The sequence below is a fragment of the Harmonia axyridis genome, chromosome 3, assembly GCF_914767665.1.
Source record: "Harmonia axyridis chromosome 3, icHarAxyr1.1, whole genome shotgun sequence".
Classification (NCBI taxonomy): domain Eukaryota; kingdom Metazoa; phylum Arthropoda; class Insecta; order Coleoptera; family Coccinellidae; genus Harmonia; species Harmonia axyridis.
Genome location: NC_059503.1, coordinates 7598326 through 7619192, shown reverse-complemented (window position 1 = coordinate 7619192; position 20867 = coordinate 7598326).

Below are 20867 nucleotides of genomic sequence, written 5' to 3'. Positions count from 1 at the left end.
TTCAGTTTTTTTTTGTTCTTTTTTTTTGTTTTTCAACAAGGATTCAAAATTGATGAGCACATACTGAAACAGAGGAAAAAAACTTTACCACATGAATATACAAATCTCGTTCATTTCTGAATTGAAAGCATCAATAGTTTGAAATGAATAACACAACTCAATATTATGTTCAACTGCAAACAACTTCTGAAGTGCTTCGCTATTCTTCAAACAGCCACACAATCTCTCAAAGAAAGATGTCTTGAATCATTCCGTAATCTGACATTACAATCTTCAAAAACGTAAAGTAATGCTCACCATATTTGGTTTGCAGATAGGAGGAGTTGTAACCATACCTAGAACATCAATTGTGAATATACGAGAATGTAGACGGGATTCGAGAATAGTTATATGCCTGGTTTGGTGTCTAGGATGATTACTCTGTAATCAAGGAACGATAACGATGATCTACATCACTGTGAATGATTGATAAATTTATTAGTTTTTGACGTGACGAGGATAAGAAGGTGCAGACCATTTATTTGGTAATATACATAATCTGCAAGAGCCAAACTTGGGTACCCTCATTATATGTAGTTGCAAATGTGGTTGTTGAAGAATATCAAAGATATCGGAAGAGTTGAGAAAATGCTCTTATATCCATCTATCAAATAGGATGCCACAAATTTCAATTGTCATTTTCTGACCACATAAAAGCAAATGAGTCAATATTTCGCTTTTCGTTTAGTCTCATTTTAGAATTTTGAACTGCATAAATAATATCAGGATTAAGCACATTTGGCAACAGGAAAATCCTTTTTGCTTTAATGGATAAACGATTCACAGGCAATGCGGTACTCATTTTTTTGGAGAAAGACACAATAGAAAGTCTATCATGATTTTTTGAGGAATATTTTCCCCACTTTCTAGGCGTTATCTCCCAAAGATAAGTCATTTTCCAAGTTCCAAGTTCCTTCATGGGACAATTGTACCATTTTATTGATTGATTCGACTATGTAGACAACAAAAATGCTTGCAGTTTGGCGATTAATTCTTTATTTCAGAAATTATACGTAAAAATCTGAAATGTCCGAAAAAATGGATGAAATTCGCGAAGCTGCAACTTCTCCTGGAAGTAAGCTACGCCCTTGAAACCTTTCTATGTTTCAGATCAGAACCCGATGTTCAAAAAACTTTTTCATTTGAGGGGTCTAATTTGAGGACGAATAATTTAGGAGATATAACGATTTTTGAATGGAAATTCAATTTTTTCCCAAATTTCGAGTTCGAATATCCTCAAAACTGTGAGTTAACCTAACCCTTAAGAAATTGAAAAAAATTAAAAATGCCTTCATGGGACTACTGTACCATTTTATTTATTGATTCGACTATGTAGATCACGAAAATGCTTGCATTAGTACATTATTTCAGAAATTATAGGTAAAAATCTGAAATTTTCGAAAAAAAATGGACTCAGATGTTCTGTACAAAAGTAATCCAAGGATTCAAACGGACCTAAATAAAAAAAAATACATCAGCAACAATAAGACAACCTAACCTATTCATTTTTCTAAAACCTTCCCACCTATTCAACGTCATTCTACATTCAAAGTTCGTTCGTCTTCCTTATCGGACACGATCGATTTCACAGGAGCCAACAGGTGTCCACCAAGACCCTGCTAACATCACCGCCTCCCATAACTCTTCCGTCAGAAATATCGCATCTTCTGAAATTCCCATTTTCCCGTAATCAATTGATCCACAAGATGAATCGACTGCAGTGCCGGCAGGTCCGAAATTTGGGACATCAAATGGGGTATTTATGGAGATTACCATGCAACATTATCTTACGTGCTCGTCCAGTTGTGAATATGAAATTATCGGGTAGAGACCTCTTTCAAACTAGAATTATGACATCACACCTTTGATCTCCGGTTATGCTGCAAGTGCAACCTCTACTTTTCTGGTCTCGAAAGACCTTGATTGCAGTGTGAGGTAGAGTGATGGATTGGCTTCGGGCTGAATTAACGTGAATTTCCTTCAAATTTGGTGGGTTTGCTACGTGGGATGCATTTTTGTTCAAGCTACCATTGTTACCCTCTGGCAGATCAGATCTGGCAGATCGAAAAAATAATGGTAATTGCACCCTTGAAGACCAAAAACCTATGTAGGTATATGTGGTCTCCAAGAGCGCAATTTTAAATCTCAAATCCAGCTAGTAAGCAGTAGTAAAGTGCCAACAATTGTTTGCAATCCTCCAGAAAATTATATCTGTTATTTTCTCTAGATACGAGCACCTGTATCCGATTCATCGGCAACCAATCACTTACGATGAATTGACAAATTACCGCGCTTTGCAAATTTCAGTAGCGTAACATGATTTGAAGCGTGTATAATCGTTGCATATGCTTCTCACGGATCACGGATAGTTATTTCATACCAAAACCCAGATTCCCAACTAATCAGAAGCTCATTCCACCTTCCTGTAATCCAATTGCCAACCGCGAAGTGACATTCAACATTGTTGCAACTTGAGGAACCACTACGCGATATTAATAATACAGTTACGGACATCGCTTGTAAATCAGAGCTACTTCTGTCAGACTTAATATCTTTTCTCACCGGCAAAGATTTATGAAAACCGTCCATATTAGGAGTTTTTGCCGGATGATGCGGCATCATCAAAGGGAAACGATTGACATGATCCGAATGCTTGAGATGATTGTTGCTGACTGCGAATCGGATGCAGAGGATTTTTCGGAGATGGGGAATTGATTGGGCAGTTGATTTTAATGGTTTCGCAGCGTTGGCGGTAAATTTTTTTTTGATGGGGAGGCGAGATTGTTCCGATCGGTTGTGTTTTGCTACTTCTCGCGTTTGTTAGACAGGTCTGGGGATATTTACAAGGAAGCGACCGATAATCTGATCGGATAGAGAGCAACGCAGAGGCGGCTCGTGAATTTTTTGGGTGAGGTTTTACATTTTTATCGTGGATCGGCAGATAGTTCAAGTATTGCGTACTAGACATTACTTTGGATCAGAAATTACTTGAATTCGTTGCAATGTATCTTACTTTCAATGTTAGAGCTACCATCTTCAATACATCTGTCCCTATTCAAAAGAGAAAAAATGCGAAAAGAGATCAACTTTAATTTGTAGGAGGACTTTACAGTTGGTTCCAATATTTTTGTGTCAACCCTGTGAGCGTGATGACAACAATCCTTAAAATCTTAAATGGGGTTGAGGGGTTGAGAGATACCTTGTTTTGAAGATAATTCGATGACCTCTTCATGCCGTACACTTGACCTTTTTTGTTAGTAGATAGATACTTCCGAAAAATGAAAAAAGAGGAGTGAAACAGGTATTGGCTCACAGATCTACAATAGTATATTGTGCAACAAGTGGGGAAGTCCAACTTTTCTCACGAGTGTGGAAGAAAGGCGAGTGCCACAAACACACGAGTGAGAAGAGGACTTTCTCCATATGTTGCACACTATAATTTTTTCGTCACATAGCTTTTTTGAGATACTGAACGAAGTGTTACTTAAGCCTTTACAAGAAAATATTTGAAATAGCTTATGATTATTTCCGGAAATCCCCAAATGCCTAGATTGTTTCACTCTTGCCTCATGTTGAGGTTGATTTTGCAGATTCAAATAACTCCACAATAATATAAAACATGCTTGAATTAATGAACCATAATCAATTATAAATCAAATGAAAGACAAACTAATATAGTCTTTCAAAGAAGACCTCAAAACCACACAAATTTCTATAGATCCTCTAAAAAAATCACACCACAGTGTTTCTATCAAAGTGAAGTGCTCAAAATGGAGTTAATACGTATGGCAATCCAACGCAAAGCCTTCAACAGTTCTCCAAAGACTTAAGCGCCTCACCTCCAGATAAAAATGTCGACTTCTCTATCCCGCGCCCAAAGCTGGCCACTTCTAACCGGTGCTACCCCTCAAGATGAAAAACAGCCCACCGCCAAGGTTTCTCAGGTAAGATTCAAACCATCTTCAGTCAGCATCACCTAGCAAGCCTTCTTTCGTCAGATCCAGGCAAGGAGGCTGCTCTGCCGCCACTATTACCCAGAAGGAGGCTGGGGATGGGTGATAACGACTTGTACGGTGTTTGTGCACGTGATAAACCATGGGTTCCAGCTGTCCTGGCCGCAGCTGATCGCTCCTGCGGTGTTCAAGTTTCATGTGGCGCCTGTTGACGCAGCAGGTGAGTTGTAGCAGTTTCAGATCTTGGTGGGTGGTGAGGATTAGCATCGATATTCAGGAATATTATGGGTTGGAGTGATGATATTGGAGATATGAAGATTTTATCTCCTCTGGTGAAGAGAAGATTCCTTCAGTTATCTCCATATTTATGTGAATATTGAGATGGTTTATTGACTCGTTTAAAAACTAATCGAACTTGTATACAATTAATTAGAAGAAGTTATTGTGAAGTTTCTGCATCTAGACGTTACTACTCCTCAATATAACTTGTGGCTTAGTGTCTTCATTAATATTCCTTTAGTTGATATAAAATTTTATGTGGTTCCTGAAATCATTGAGTCTTCAATTGGCTGCATTATATCTTCAAGACATTCTGCCAATTCCACTTCAAAGTTATCAATTTCATTCAGTTTGAATAGATTCCAATGTGTGAGTTGAAACTACTCGGTAGTTACTAATGTTGCAACAATGATAATTTGCTGAGATCTACTCTTTCAGGAGAGTTGGACTAGAAACCATTGGAAGAGTATTTATGGTTAGGCAGAATTAAATTCGATCACAAATTCTTCATCAATTTTGTAAAAATATCTCGTTCGCCATCTTTTGAAGGGTTAAAATTCCTCACTATTTGGGCTAATGTTTAAAGGCTCAAGGTTTATAGGACTCACTAATTTTTTCTGCGATTTGTCTTACGATGAAATTGCATGTGTTGTCGACCTCTTCTTTTGAAATCCTTGTGGCTCTTCACTAATTGTATACCATTCACATATCTTATTCTTCTCTTGTAATTTCAATACTTCGGTCATCGTCAGTCTATCCTCTGCAAAAACTAAGCTGATAAAAGGGAACACGTGTTCTTGGCCATAAAACGCAGTAGAGAACGAGACAATCAGCGTTTATTTTTTCTGGAATATATAGAAGATACCGACTTCCCGGGGGCCCAATGCGCTTCATTGCCTTTTTTCTTCGCCCAGCTGTTTGCGTGGAAGTCTTCAGTACCCGCATCCTTGTACGGTACCTATTCACCATCCCTATCAATGTGCCGATAGCCGTAACAGCGACAATTCAAATTGAATTTCTATTTGATGCAATAAGGCAAGATTCTGAGATTCCTGCACAGGAGTAGGAATCGACAGGTCGGTACTGCAGGTTATTTTTAAAAACTCTTGGACAAATTATAGTTGTGTCAACATTGCAATGAAGAGAAATCCCTATTTTGGGTTATTCCGAGGAGGAAAAGCTTTAGAATATGGTCATGAATTCTTTTGAGTGTGAACGAATTGTATATGTTCATTATTATTTGCTTCATCTGCCTCTCTTATGTTCTATGCATACATGCAGTAGTTATGAATGTCTTACAACAATGTTTTGTATACTTGTCTCTTAGTGTTAGGTTAGTGATCAATCAAAATTTCAAAGAAATCCAAGCGTCCGATTTAAAAAAAATGGATATTGTGTTGGACCTCTACGATGTCTTATGCACTTAGGAATACAGTTGGGTATACTTCATATAGATTATCGATTTCCTCTTAAGGTATCTAATCCCAGGTACTTATACTTGTGGTGAGGTGCTTCTAGAGTCTATGAAGAATGTTTTAAAGGGAGTAATCTTCTTCCCTTAATGTTCAAGACGTCCTTTTGGGTAACAGATCAGAAGATCAAAGGGCAAACACTTGTTTTCAGAAATGAGTAGTGCAAATTCTCATGTTGCAAAAGTGGCTTGGTAAGCGTCCGTATATATGATGGTTGCACCAACTCCTGGAGGTGAGGCATGAGGAGGCTCAATTGAACAGTTTTTCTGCTGGCATCTTCTCCACATGGTCTCTCCAGAACCTCTTACAAGCTCTGATCCATCTTCAAATCCTGCACCTCTAGTTTCTCCCTTTATGTCTGAACTCCTCACATGGGATGCATAACAAAGAAAAACTAGACCCAAATATTAAGAACGATGTGTCATATTAGTTAATAACGTTTTTATTCAAAATGAACGTTAGAAAATGTTTATTATCAATAGAATTTAAACTATACAGTGTGATATCTAAGTCTTGACATATACATTGAACTTGTGAGAGTTGTGATGAAACGTATCAGAAAACTAAGATTTTCTTTTCAGAAAGAATAGCTGAAAAGTGACGTCTAGTACAATTCCTGCCTAATCCTTCCCTGCTCTTCTATCACTCCATCCTAATGAAGTCTTTTCAATTCCTGGCGTGGCTGCACCGACAAAATAATCATGTTACAAATGCTGTTTGTCACTGTCCATTTCTTTCGACCACAAGAGATGCTGGTCTCGGACGTATAGCATCATTACCGCAGAAATAAGCTTCCTATTAAAGACCTCGAATCAAATAAATTAGAATGTGATGATATCGAGCCTCGGGAAGATCCCGTAGGCCGATAGGTGGCTCGAAATGGACAGAGCGTGGAGCCGAGATCGGGATAATGTATTTTGTTTGTTGGGAATAAGTTGCGTCGAAGGTCTTCTTATTGCATAGCGGGACAAGCGTGGTGGAGAGGATTAACGATTTTATTTTCGATCTTGTAAGGACAGTTGCTCGGGATGGTTATGTTGCTTTATAGGAGGACTGTTTGGGAGCAACAGGTGGAAGAAAAAAGGTGGCCGTTTTGGACGTAGGTTTATTGTTTCCTCTATGTCTCTACTCTTGGGTTTATGAAAACTGGAAATATATATAGCTGGACGTGCATTGCATCTATTTATATGTTCAGCCAAGGAATTTGATGAAGACAATTGTGTTTACATAGCTGAAAGCTTCAAAATTCACAAAATGCTTACATTCAGAGGGAAGTAGAAAACGAGGTAGAAAAGCAGTAATTTATGCCAAAAACTTCAAGCGAAATCTCAATTTAATTACATTGTTCTATAACTATGTAATAAGATTTGATGATCCTATTGAATTTGCCTCTTTGAATTCACTGAGAAGCTGTCATTCAGGTGAAAACAAACGTCTATAGAGTAATAAACCTCTCAATGGAATCCGATATTTTCCTAATTGTCGAATTTATAATAAGCGGAATATTTATTATTTTCTGTATCTACCTGCTGAAATCCAAGGTTTGGCAACTTTTGCTCTCCTAGTGTCATCGGTGGTTTCACGTCGTTTGACGCACTTGAAGTTTGTTTTCTGAATTCCTGATATATTTAGCCTTTTAGGTATTCATTTCAATATATTTCGAGTTGATATGAAACGTTGATTCACTATTGGACATAAGAAGTGCGTTCTTTATGGAGAAACTCGCGAATTGAGTGAAATATTGTATCACTGGTATGTTTCCATTTCCGCGCGGTTCATGTCAAATTTGATAGTTCATGTTTGGGACAAAATTTGCTTACTGAAAATGATATATGCTCCCTCTATCTATGTTCTATGTTCAGGAGAAAGTCTCTTAGTTGTTTTATTCAGTTTTTGAGAAAATTCATTTGTCCCTAAGTTACAGTTGAGAAGAGATAATAAAATATACATTGTTTTCAATACATGAATATTTCATAATCTGAATCTGTTACAGTTTTGCACAAATTACAAAGCGTAATTATATAAAAGCTCAAGATTCAGATTGTGCTCTATTTTTACTGTTATAATCACCCATTGATTATGTTATGGCAGGTGACATAATGGAAGTTGAACATACAATATTATCCTTTAGAACAACAACATTCTTTAAACTCTTGGACAAGGAAAACTTGAATCTGTTTTCGCTTACAAAAGTATATTCAACAACACGGTTTCTGCTATGAAGATTTTTATCATTTTGCAAATGAGAACAAGGAAAATTTTACGTAGAGCTCAAAAAACTTGTCTCCTTGAATTAACCCAAATAGTTAGCATTCATCAAAACCGTCATGTTATGGAAGAAATAAAGCTTCATATAAAAATCATGTGGCTTTATTATTTCCTACAAAAATTTATGATCATGTTGCATAAAATGTGCAAATCGTTAATCAAAGTCTGCTGACAGCAATATTTTCTTCAAAATTTATGAGATCATAAAACGTGGTTCAAAACTCATTTCCTACACCGCAATGAATTTGTTGGGAAGATCCCATCTACAATTCGCGAATGCCCTAAACCAAGGTATCAAATCGCCACAACCATTCATCAACTCAAAATTCTGTTAAAAACGCATCCCACCAATTCTTAAAATGAACAGCATTCCACCATAAAGCTGCGTTTTATGTTTCTCATGAAATATTTATGAACCCACGAAGTAGGTACACTCCTTTTTTTCAACCATCGCGAAATCACGGCCTGCCTGAGATCACAACTCTTTTTCACGCCAGGCAGACGATACGATGGTTATGATCGCCGGTGGCTATGGAACCTTCAGTCAACGTCAGCCGTATTTGACGTGCCAGGAGATGAAAAGAGGTGAAAATCTGCCTCTCGTTAAAATTCCACCACCTAGTCGTTGATAGTCGAAGTAGGCGAGTGAGAGCAAGCCTCTTGGTGGGCGAGATATGTCCAACAAGGTGGTAGATCTGTTTCTGTAGGTTGAGGAGGAGGTGTGCGATTTGATTTGTGGACGTCTTGATCGACTTTGATTTTATGGGTGTCGGTTGCAACAGTTTCCAGATGTAGTTGGTTTGATGGTGAAGTTCTGGTTCAATTTATGAATGACAGTGAGAGATTTTTGGATTGGATTTTACTTGAATTAATTTTGTATGAAAATTTCGGAATATCTAGAAAATTGTTACTTTTAGCAAATATTTGTCAATTGAATGATTCCATCTTCAAGGTCTTGAATCGATTGAGGAATATTGGCATTGACTTCAACTTCCACGTTGTCCCGAAGAACAAAGTAAAAATATGTCACATCACATGATCTCGGCGGCCAATTGTGATCATTTCTTCGGGAAAGAACACTACCAGGAAACTTTTCTTGCAAATTTGCAATTATTTCCTTGCTTATGTGGTACGTAACGCCGTCCTTTTAACTTCATCCTCATCATATCTTCCAATTCCGGCCATAAAAAATCATTAACCATAGCTCGGTAGCGCAATCCTTTCAGGAATCGACAAACTTGGTTGCTGCCCAGATAAACTGGTCATCTTTTGAAGCGATCCACGAATCGATTCAATTTTTTACTTCTTACCGCTACAGCCATCTTTTGCAAAATTGTACACCTTATAATATCGAAAACAAAGCGTTTACGGACTTAGGTTCATAGGACTTTTTTCTTGAAATAATCCGAGGAAACTTTAATTTTTGTTGGACCTACAAGTAAGGAACATCCTGTATATTGGCACATACATGACGAGTGCTAAAAAGCACCAGGCTTGAAGTAGTTTTATCTATATTTCACAAATTCTGCAAAAATTATTCGAATACGCTCTCACACATCCATGACCCCAGAGGTGAGACCTACCTACAATCTTTTCAGGATTTTCGGACAGGTTACCAGATCGTACATATCTCGAACATGCCTTGCACCATGTACTTTTGTTTCGGACCAATTCGATCAGCCATTATACTCGAAGACGACGAGATTCCTTCTCTTATTTATTCGTTATCCTACAGATATTTTATGCAACTCAGATATTTCGAGTATCGCGGGAAAAGCTTGTTCGAATAGTAAGCCAAGCGTTGATAAATGCAAAACCCATGTACAGGCCGAGCGAAAGAGACAGATGTTGAATTTAATTCCGTGGTGATTTAAAAGCAAAACGGAATTGTATAAATGGGAGTCTATTGGTGTGTGTATATATGGGGTGACAGGAAGATAGCTCACCGTCTTCGCTACAACTATTGGATTGATTTTGTGGTCGTATTTTGTATACGAAACGTTTGCTGCATTCTGTAAGCTTAGAAGCGCATATGGTGAGGAGGAATTCGTACTATTCGTAGGTAATTGTCGTGAGGAATTGTGAATATATATTCAGGGGCGTAGATAATGTTTTGCAATTTGCTTTTTCTCGAAAAATGAAAATGACCGAATGCAGTTTTTCAAAGAAAACACGCTGGAATGCGAAATTATCCGGTCATTTTGATGCACGAGTTTAATTCTGGGGAATATTTCCCGAATAAACTGGTACATTACTTGTCAAACTGATTTAGAATGGAATTGCCATAGATTCGAACTGTGTAAGATGCATAGAAACTATGCATCTATGAACAGAACAATTATCGCAGTGCTGTTTCGCATCCCCCAATGCAATTATCGCTGTAATTTTCGATAATTGTTCTCCATATACATAGAATTTTTGACAGGAGGGAAACATTCGATTAAACATGTCAGCATTGCGAGAAGTTTTAATTTTCTGCATCAATATGAAGAGATATGCGGCTGAGGCTCAACAAATGCTCTCAAATACCTATGGTAAGGCCACTATTATTTTGAGAACGTGCTGAGAGTGGTTCAACGCTTCAATAACGGTAATTTTGACGTCAAAGACCAACATGGCGGTGGAAGAGACAAGGTTTTCGAAGATGCAGAATTGGAGGCATTTCTTGATCTTGACTCGTGTTGAACGGCGTTTGTTTGCTTGTGAACAGCCGCTTGCCAGGCAAAGACCGAAGGAACTTCTGCATTGCATTGTGACTGGAGACGAAAAATGGGTTCATCACGATAATCCCAAGAGCAGAAAATCATAGGGATATCCCGGCCATGCTTCCACGTCGACGGCCAATCCGAATATTCACGGTTCCAAGGTCATGCTCAGTATTTGGTGGGACCAGCTCGGCGTTGTTTATTATGAGCTGTTAAAACTGACTGAAACAATCACAGGCTATCATTATTGAACGCAATTAATGCATTTGAGCCGAGAATTGAAAGACCAACGGCCGCAATACAACGAAAGACATAATAAAGTGATTTTACAGACAATGCTCGACCCCATGTTGCAAAATTGGTCAAGACATACTTGGAAACATTGAAATGGGAAGTCCTACCCCACCCGCAGTATTCTCCAGACGTTATTCTCTCGGACTCACTTATTTCGATCAATGGCACACGGCCTGGCTGACCAGCACTTCCGGTCTTATAAAGAAATAAAAAATTTGATCTTGAAGCCTCGAATTTCGGAAAAAAAAAGGTGAAAGCAATGTTGTATCTAAATTAACACCATCAATCTTTTTGAATTAAGACTAAGAACTATTATGTCTGAAAGTCAAAACGAACATTGAATTAAAGCATATTAGTCAATTGGGGACAGTCTCACAAACACCTACATACACCCCTATGTATCAATCATCCCCTAACATGATCAATCATTCACAGTAAATAGAATTTCTGCAACGCCAAATCAACAAACTTTGGCTATTTTATTTATCTATGAATTAAAGTTGGTCACACCTCGCTGGTTACAAGAATTTCAGTTGAATCGGTGGCGAAGTTTTCTAATTACGAAACTTATCTTGATAGTGCATGAAAGAGGGATGATAAATGTGGGATGAGAATTATAAGGGTAGTATTTCTCTTCGACTAATAGATCTTCCTCCTCAAGTTTGAAGAAGGGTTGGAGTTGTTTGAAGTAATGACGATGGAGTTTTGTTGCCCTGAAAAACTGCAACTTTTTAGAAGAGAGTATTTTGCTTATAATAATTATGTCTAATAATTTTAAAGTTTCAAAGGGTACGTGTCGACTTCAAACACTCTTTTTTCCAGTATTTATATTACGATAATTTACATTGAATAGCATTGACTATTTTTTACTCACTTCTATGTCGCTTACAAAACAAGGAATGTTAATAACAACATTGTATTTAGTATTATGGAAAATTTTTAACATTATACAATGTGTTTTTTTTTTTTTTGAAGTATATAACTTTAAGTTGCCATTACTGTTCAAGATGGCGACCGATCTAACAGCTGTCAAGTGATTTCTTCAATTATAATTATAATTATTAATTAATAGTGCAATTTTATTTCGAAAATAATGGTTCTGTGCGGAATATGTATCGCGCACTATGTCCATTTCATTTTGTTTAGCGATGAAGCGCACTTCTGGTTGAATGGCTACGTCAACAACAAAACTGCCGCATTTGGAGTGAAGCTAATCCTCAAGCATATGTTGAAACACCGTTACATCCAGAAAAACTGACTGTTTGGTGCGCTTTATCGGCTGGTGGAATCATTGGTCCGTACTTCTTCAAAAACGATGATGGCCAGAACGTTACAGTCAATGGTGATCGGTATAGAGCCATTATTACTAACTTTCCATTCCTGAATTGAACAACCATGATGTCCAGGAGCTGTGGTTCCAACAAGACGGCGCAACATGTCATACAGCTCGTGCCACAATCGATTTATTGAAAGACACGTTTGGTGAGCGCCTAATTTCACGTTTTGGACCTGTGAATTGGCCTCCAAGATCTTGTGATTTAACACCGCTAGACTACTTTCTGTGGGGCTATGTAAAGTCATTGGTCTATGCGGATAAGCCACAAACCCTTGACCATTTGAAAAACAACATTCGCCGTGTTATTGCCGATATATGGCCACGAATGTTGGAAAAAGTCTTCGAAAATTGGACGTCCAGATTGGACTATATCCGAGCCAGCCGTGGCGGTCATATGCCAGAAATCATATTTAAAAAGTAATGCCACAAGATTATCTTGCGGATAAATAAAATTCATGTCAATCAAATAATCCATCGTTGTTTCATTGCAATTTAAAGTTCTATAGCTCTAAAAAAAAACACCCTTTATTGAATATTAAAATTTCATGTGCTCCTCAAAATTTCTCAGCAAGTGAATTTTGTTATAAACTTCTCTCATTCAAAGTACCTATCTATAATATCTATATGTGGAAGTTCAAGCAAAAATTCCTGACCTTTATTTAGTCCTTTTTCAATATTTCAATGGTAATATTAATTCCTGGCAAGTTTTTGAACTGAAATTCCTTCGGTAAGTTGAAACAATACGAAATAAACCTTAATTGAAGCAGTTTATTATTTCAATTGAAGATATTCAGTGAAAGTTCAATGATCCTATAATAATATTCTTCAAATTTACTATCAGACAATGACACAGAAATAGGTAATTTGTTTTCATCCTACAAAATATACCCTTATCGAAATATTCTGTGTTCATTGCCATAGTAATATCTAGATTCAGAAAAGATCAATCCAATTTTGCTGGAAGAACATATTGATAAGACGAAGTTGTTGAATTACTTACGGTTATAAATCGAAACAGTAAAGTTTAGCTGACATAAAAATCAGCCATAAATTTCCCCCGACTTCTTATCAGGGAGTTTTCTTTGCGTCGTTTAATTTCCAGGAGAAATAGTAAAAACTTTTGCACATACTTCAGGATCTTCACCAAAATATCCTCACGAAGTAGGTACTTAATGATTTTCCAGATGTAAACATGGTAAATGTGAGGCTGTGTCCATATTTGGAATTATCCATTTGTGTGACCGTACATGTCAACTAAACATGAAAATTTTGAGACGAATTAGTACTCTACGTGGAATTCTTTTTGATAACATAAAATACCTATGTTGAAATATCCACATCTTTCCTTTCTCACTTACAAATGACAAAACTTTGTGAATATCAAGAGAATAATTCTCCATGCCTGAGTTAAGAGAAAAACCAGAAAGTGTAATTAAAAATGATAGCTTGCAGTTCTGGACTCGTTTCACTAGAAAAACTTCGACCTAATCAAACTTTCTTAGGGAACATTTCTCTTCTCCAATTTCAACCAACTTCATACTTAATGAAAATTCATTTCATCTTTTCTAGGATATTATTCCTAGGGTATAAAGTTCGAAATTTCTGATGAATTTTTTCTGAATGATGAATGAATATTGAACAGATCGCGAAAAATTTTGATTTAACAACATTTTATAATATGAACGAATGTTATTAGATATATGAATCTTTAGAATCCTATTATTTTACAAAGAATACGTCAAGGTTAGATTCACCATAAATCCAGTGTATAAATAAAAATCAATTGTTCTCATATAACTACTACACATTTGTATGTATTTTTTTCTTATTTATTGATGTAAAATTTTCCTTCTATATATATACCAACAAATCATGCTAGATGAAATTGACATTTCCATTGAAATTGAAAAATTTTTCTTTATTTCCTTGTCATGATAATAATGAAAATGTTTGAGTACATAAAACTAAACTTTTACACTGAAAATTTACTAAATATGCATAGCTGATATGTTCTTATGGAGGTATAAATTTCTTGGCATGAGCTACTGCTCTCAACCACTGAATTTCCATGATGAAAAATAAAACACTGATACCAATACCGACAAGCCAAAATATTAATGGAGCCATAACATGTTTAAAAGATAACTTTTTGTGTTTTGCAATCAATGCCTTAGAACTTGGTTCGTACATAAAATCTAATAACCCAAATTCCATCAAGTACCCTAGGTATTTATTGAATATAGGTAGAAAAGGGTGTCCTTTTCGAAAGACTGCTACGATTCTAATAGAAAAAAATGGTGGTAAAAGCTTCCTCCACCATCTTCCAAGAACACTATAAGTATCTCTTTTCAGCAAAGGTTTAGCCTTGATATCAGACAGTAGTACCACCATTTTTTTCCTTTTATACAAGTACTTCCAACATTCTTCAGTGGTGCCACAATCAAACAATTCAAGGTAATCGCCAATATTGTTCTTGATGTTTTCGTAGAGATCAGGTGCAAAATCAGACTTGGGTAACCTTATTTCAAGCTGATGTTCTTTGATGTCGTGCAAATTCTTTACTGACTTATCATATCTTATCTGAGTCAAGAAAAAAAATAGCTTACTTTTATATACCACTGTAAAATGAAAAACAGCGTATACAGACACAATAGCAATCAGTAATTCGGCAATATAAATTATTTGTATTGATCTCGTTTGTTCGAAGAACATACTGGTCAAGGTTGCAATTTTTTTTATAAGAAAAGTGTAATGTTTCCTGTCATTCAGGAAAAAACAGATGATGTACCACGCCAATGAAAGTGACATCAATGTAAAAAGGCAAATCAGCCACAATTCCAAGTCGAACATCCTCAAAGGATAAAAACCAATTGGAATAAATGTCTTAGTGGAATACCACGAAAGCTTATCGTAGATATAAGGATAAGTAATATCGCAAGAATAATCTTGAATTGCGTGAAATTCTCCAAAGACAATATCACAATCATTTTTATGATCTTTGGTGAACGCCTCTTTGTGAACAGTGATATTCAACTTATCCCATATAATCTGGAACAATTCTTCTTCTTTACTTTTGGCACAACCAATACAGTTTCTATAGCTACACAAAACTAGAAATCTTCTGTGACTCCATTCTCCATCAGATTTTGCTTTGTCTGATTTTAGATTTATAGAACTATTATCGTTTTCACATTCACCAGCTACTTCAAGTTCATTTTTGATATTGTTGAATGTGTAATATTTTCTAGAAACAGTATTGATAAAAAATATTTCATTTATGAAATATTGTCCAAGAATAGATAGTTGTTCAGGTGGTATTTCTTGACCTACAAAGAGATACATTGCTTTGTTACTATAAAACTTAGACTTGTAAATTTGCTCGATGAGGTATTCCAGAGGGGTGTATTCTAGGTCCAGTATAAAACTATTCGCAGCAGTGATGTAGTTATCGTCGAAAATGCCATTCGTGGTGTTGAAATCAATACTCACAAATGTGTGGTTTATTGAAAACGAACCTGAAACTAAGGTATAACTTACTTTGATGTTCTCAGATTTCATTAGAGAGATACTGATAAGTGCATTGAGACAATTTTGAATGTTATCTTTCTTCAATGCTATTAGCATTGTGAATACGTTTGTGGTAGGAAACAATATATTTTTTGCAGGAAGTTTTTGTTCATATGATGAATGACACCCATAATTTATTGACTAAAATTGGTCTATTATTAGTGATATATCGAATCATTGATCGTGTAAATTGTTTAGTCATTCACTTCTCTGTAATTTATATTGTCCCATAGGAGGTATTTCCTAATATAATTGAAGTGACAATCTGTTTAAGTAATAGATGTTTTTCTGTCAGACATTCAGCTTTCGTTTACAAACCTCCTTCGAATTGGTAAGCCACACAGATAAATGCTTTGTACGTGAGTCCTAAAGTTCAAAATGTAACAATCAGAATATACAGAGAATTGAAAAAACGATACAGTAGGTAGTAACACTAAATCAGAAATATCTAATTTATTTATTCGCAAAGAAAAATGCTAGAAAATCTATTCTATTGAACTCGACATTCTTAAGTCTGATGGGTAAGACCTTAACGATGAAAACATCCATCATTATAGTACCTCTGATAGTTTGATAGTGGAATGAAAAATGTCTGAAAAATGTGATTAAAAATGATGAACATATGAAGAAAAAATTGTAAAAGGATAAGTAACCAAAACCATAACCATAATTTCGGTTCACCACATGCAAATATAAAATTTTTCAAAAATAATGTGGTCCAAGAATAGTTCCTTGTTGAACCCCAGTCCCTACTGAACCGTCAAATTCATTTCATTTGAAAATAAAACGGATTTTACGTAATGTGAGGTAAATTGAGTATGTTTATAATTGAGTTTTTCCTCCTCCATGTCAGTAAGCAAGCATATATATCTTCGTTTTTGTTACGTCCAAGAGGCGTACAGTGTAGAAGGCGATGTGTTATGCCGCTGTCACACTTGTGCTCTCGCCTTAACGGAATGTATATATCATGTACCAATTAAGAACGACAAACTCGAGGCATAAATAAGTGCGGGAGTCGCTTGCATCCTGTTTATCACAGCTAGTGGCGGCTTATCTCTGAGTGAGACATGGAGATATATTGCGAAATTCACTCTTTCAGTCGTTTACCGGATAACTCGGGATTCCTGAGCTACAATGTTTAATTGCTTACACAATCACGACGGTAAAACGGATAAATGAAACCTTTCGAGACTATGAGTTCCATTTCAGATTCAGGAATTTATAAGGTGACTACTTCAATTTGGGATGAAAGGAAATAAATTCGAACTTACATCGTAAAAAGCCGGAGAATCTACGAAAAGTTTAATTCTAGTTTTCTTTAATCTGGATGAAAAAGCAAGAACAGAGATCTACTCTGCTTGTGACGATGTTTCCTTTCACTACCGCCATCTAGTGCAGGAGTGCGAAACCTACCAAAACGACTTATCTTACAGTTTTCTTCCTTGTGATAATATAGAATTCTAGCTGGAGGTGGGAAAGGGTGTAGGTTTTATCTCCTAGATGGAGACTTCGACATTTAAGGACATTTTTATGAATTCATTGAGGAAAATGTATTGAATTATTATTATTGTGCGCTTTTTACCTGAACACAACGCTATATTGTTTCTTGACAATATCTGTAAGTTGAACGTTAAAGAATTCCAATATTTTGAAACGGTATTGTACGTATAAAAAAAAACAACCACAGAATAGTCTGTAAATTTCGTATTTTGGTTTTAGTTGGTTTTCAAACGATTGTATTGGATTTATTGTGTTTTAATTACCAACGATTACAACCAAATCTCTGATTTTTTGTGTGACGTAAAGAAATATATCCTTTAATATGTGAAGCAGAGTTTCCCGACAATTCTATGAGCAAGGTCCGAATCGAATGTGAGTTTTCCGATTGATCTGTTGGAAAAACTATCCTGATCGTCCTTCGTATTCCAAATAGAACGTGATCCGTTATTAGGTCCATCGTTCTTCCGAATTATCTTTTCGGTTAATTAGATGAACCGGACTTTCCATTTCCTCTGTTCGTCTTGGGTCATTGCATTCATTCCGGACCCGGAATATCGTAAATAATCCACCAGTGGCGGCGTTACAAAGACAATATCCAAACTTTTTCTGAATTTTTTCAGAAATATAACGTATATGGGAGACAAAACCTCACTGCAAGATGAGGATTGAAGTGAACACTACTCTGAATGGATTTAATATTTATAAAGATGTGAGATCTATGTGAGAGAGGAATTTATCACAAAACTCAGAATTTTTCTCAGTATCCATCAAAAAAGGCGTATAAGAATCGTTTGCTCAATCTTTCCTGAAAATTCAGATTAGGTATGTTTTCTGAAAAATGAAAGTAAATTATATTAATTTATATTTATCAAAATCATGACATCATTTAATATACAAGGTGTTGCTAATATGACGGTACAAAGGAAAATGAGAGATTATTTGGATAATTTAGAGTCAGTCCTATATAAACATGGACCCGCAAACGCTTTGTTTACTATGTACAGGGTGTCTTTTGAAGTTCTACTTTTTGTAAGGATTATAACAGTTTATCGAATCTTAATAATTCTTCGCTACAGATTGGGTAAATAAAAACCAAAACATATAACTAATCATCTCCGCTTACTAACTGGATCTTGATAATAATTTGAATTATACTGAGGATCACTAGAGAATCGTTTGAAATTCTTTTCGCGAAATTGGTAGCAGATACGACAAAACCACAAGATATCAAAAAGTGTGGTACTGAATCAAACTTTCTTTTTACATTTTTCTAAACTACCAGTGATCCACAAAAATAAATTTTGGAGGAAAGAAGCAAGCACTAATCCAGAAAAAAAATCACCCTATAGATTTGTGGACAGTTGCTTGCAAGACACAGACGGAAGGGATTTCTGCATCGCATTGTGACTGAAGACGAAAAATGGGGTCCTTACGATAATCCCAAGCTCAAAAAGTCATGGGGATATCACGGCCATGTTTCCACATCGACGGCCAAACCGAATATTCATGGGTTCAAATGCTCAATATTTGGTGGGACCAGCTCGGCGTAGTGTATTATGAGTTGTTAAAACTGACTGAAACAATCACAGGCGATCGTCATCGAACGCAATTAATACGCCGAGCATTGAAAGAAAAGCGGGCGCAATACAACAAGAGACATGATAAAGTGATTTTACAGCATGATAATGCTCGACCCCTTGTTGCGAAAGTGGTGAAGACATACTTGGAAACGTTGAAATGGAAGTCCTCCCTCGGACTATCAATGTTTCGATCAATGGCACACGGCCTGGCTGACCAGCACTTCCGGTCTTATGAAGAAGTAAAAAATTGGATCGATTCGTGGATCGCTTCTAAAGATGACCAGTTTTTTACAATAAAGACTCGAATTTCGAAAAAAACGGTGGAAGTACAGTTCTACGCTAAAGTTTAAAGACGCGAAGTCCTTAAAGGTGCATTTCACTTCTTATTCGTATTTTCACAACTATTTGAGAGCGCTCAAAAAAATTAGCGCTTGGCAATTTTTTATAATTTATGATTTCGTGTCAAAAATGATGTCTTGTTTTGCGCCCTTACAATTTAGCGCCCTGGCAATATGTCCGGTATGCCGGTCCTGGTAGAGACCCTGACTCGCCGCCCCTGGCACCCAAAGTATACATCAGCATCGAGAATTGATTTCCAGTCTTGTTCGGACATAAGATTTGTTTTTATACGGCGGTCCGCCTTCCATCAGGGGTCCCTCAGACCCTTCGAACAACCGCCCGATCGTCTTCCAAACGTCTTCGCCTCCAACTTTCCGATAAATCTACAAGCCAGCCAGTCTATACCGACTTTTCGATACCGCGATACGTCATTCATAAGTCCCCCTCGCCGATCGACAAAAAAGCACTTCATTTCGCCTCCCTCCAGCCTTATGCATATCTCTGGAATATGAAAATTTCCGGATACCGTCTTGAAATATGAGTGTCCCCCAATGAAAGTCGATTCTTTGGTCGAAAACGAGAGTGATAGGGTACTAAAAGTCTGGAACGCGGTCGTAAAGAAGAAGAAAAACTGTGGTGGACGCCGGGGCGATTTTCTTTCGAGGTATAGTCGGATAAGTATGTTTTATAAGTGGATGAGGCAGCTGATCTGCACTTGGCGATATTTGAAGGGTGGGACGGAGAAAAAAAACATGCAGAAGCCTGATGGAAAAATTGTCACCAGTTGATTTTCCTAAACTTTCAGTATTTTGTAGAATTTGACATCAAGAACAAGAAAGTCTATGACTCCAACTCAATTCTATGACCTGCAAGAAAACGTCTTGAATGAAACACTCTTGCTCGAAAAATATTGCTTAACCAAAAGGTAATAATTTTAGACTGGTTTTTAATGAAATTAATGTTTAGATACAGGGCGAGCCAATCATTATTCAAAATTGAATTCGTTTGATTCATTATTCAATCTATAACTGAAAAAGTCGTCCGTAGCATTTTTCTATTTTTTATCATTGCTCTTAGTTCGAGTATACTATTAACGGGTGTTTTTTTTCGAGGTATATAACTTTAAGTTGGCATTACTGTTCAAGATGGCGACCGATTTAACAGCTGTCAAGTGATTTATTCTCAGTTTGGTTTGGCAAGACTACAAATAGTGCAATTTTATTTCGAAAATAATGGTTCTGTGCGGAATACGTATCGCGCACTACGTCCATTTTATTTTGTTTAGCGATGAAGCGCACTTCTGGTTGAATGGCTACGTTAACAAACAAAACTGCCGCATTTGGAGTGAAGCTAATCCTCGAGTGTATGTCGAAACACCGTTACATCCAGAAAAACTGAATGTTTGGTGCGCTTTATGGGCTGGTGGAATCATTGGTCCGTACTTCTTCAAAAACACCATTTAACACCACTAGACTACTTTCTGTGGGGCTATGTGAAGTTATTGGTCTATGCGGAGAAGCCACAAACCCTTGACC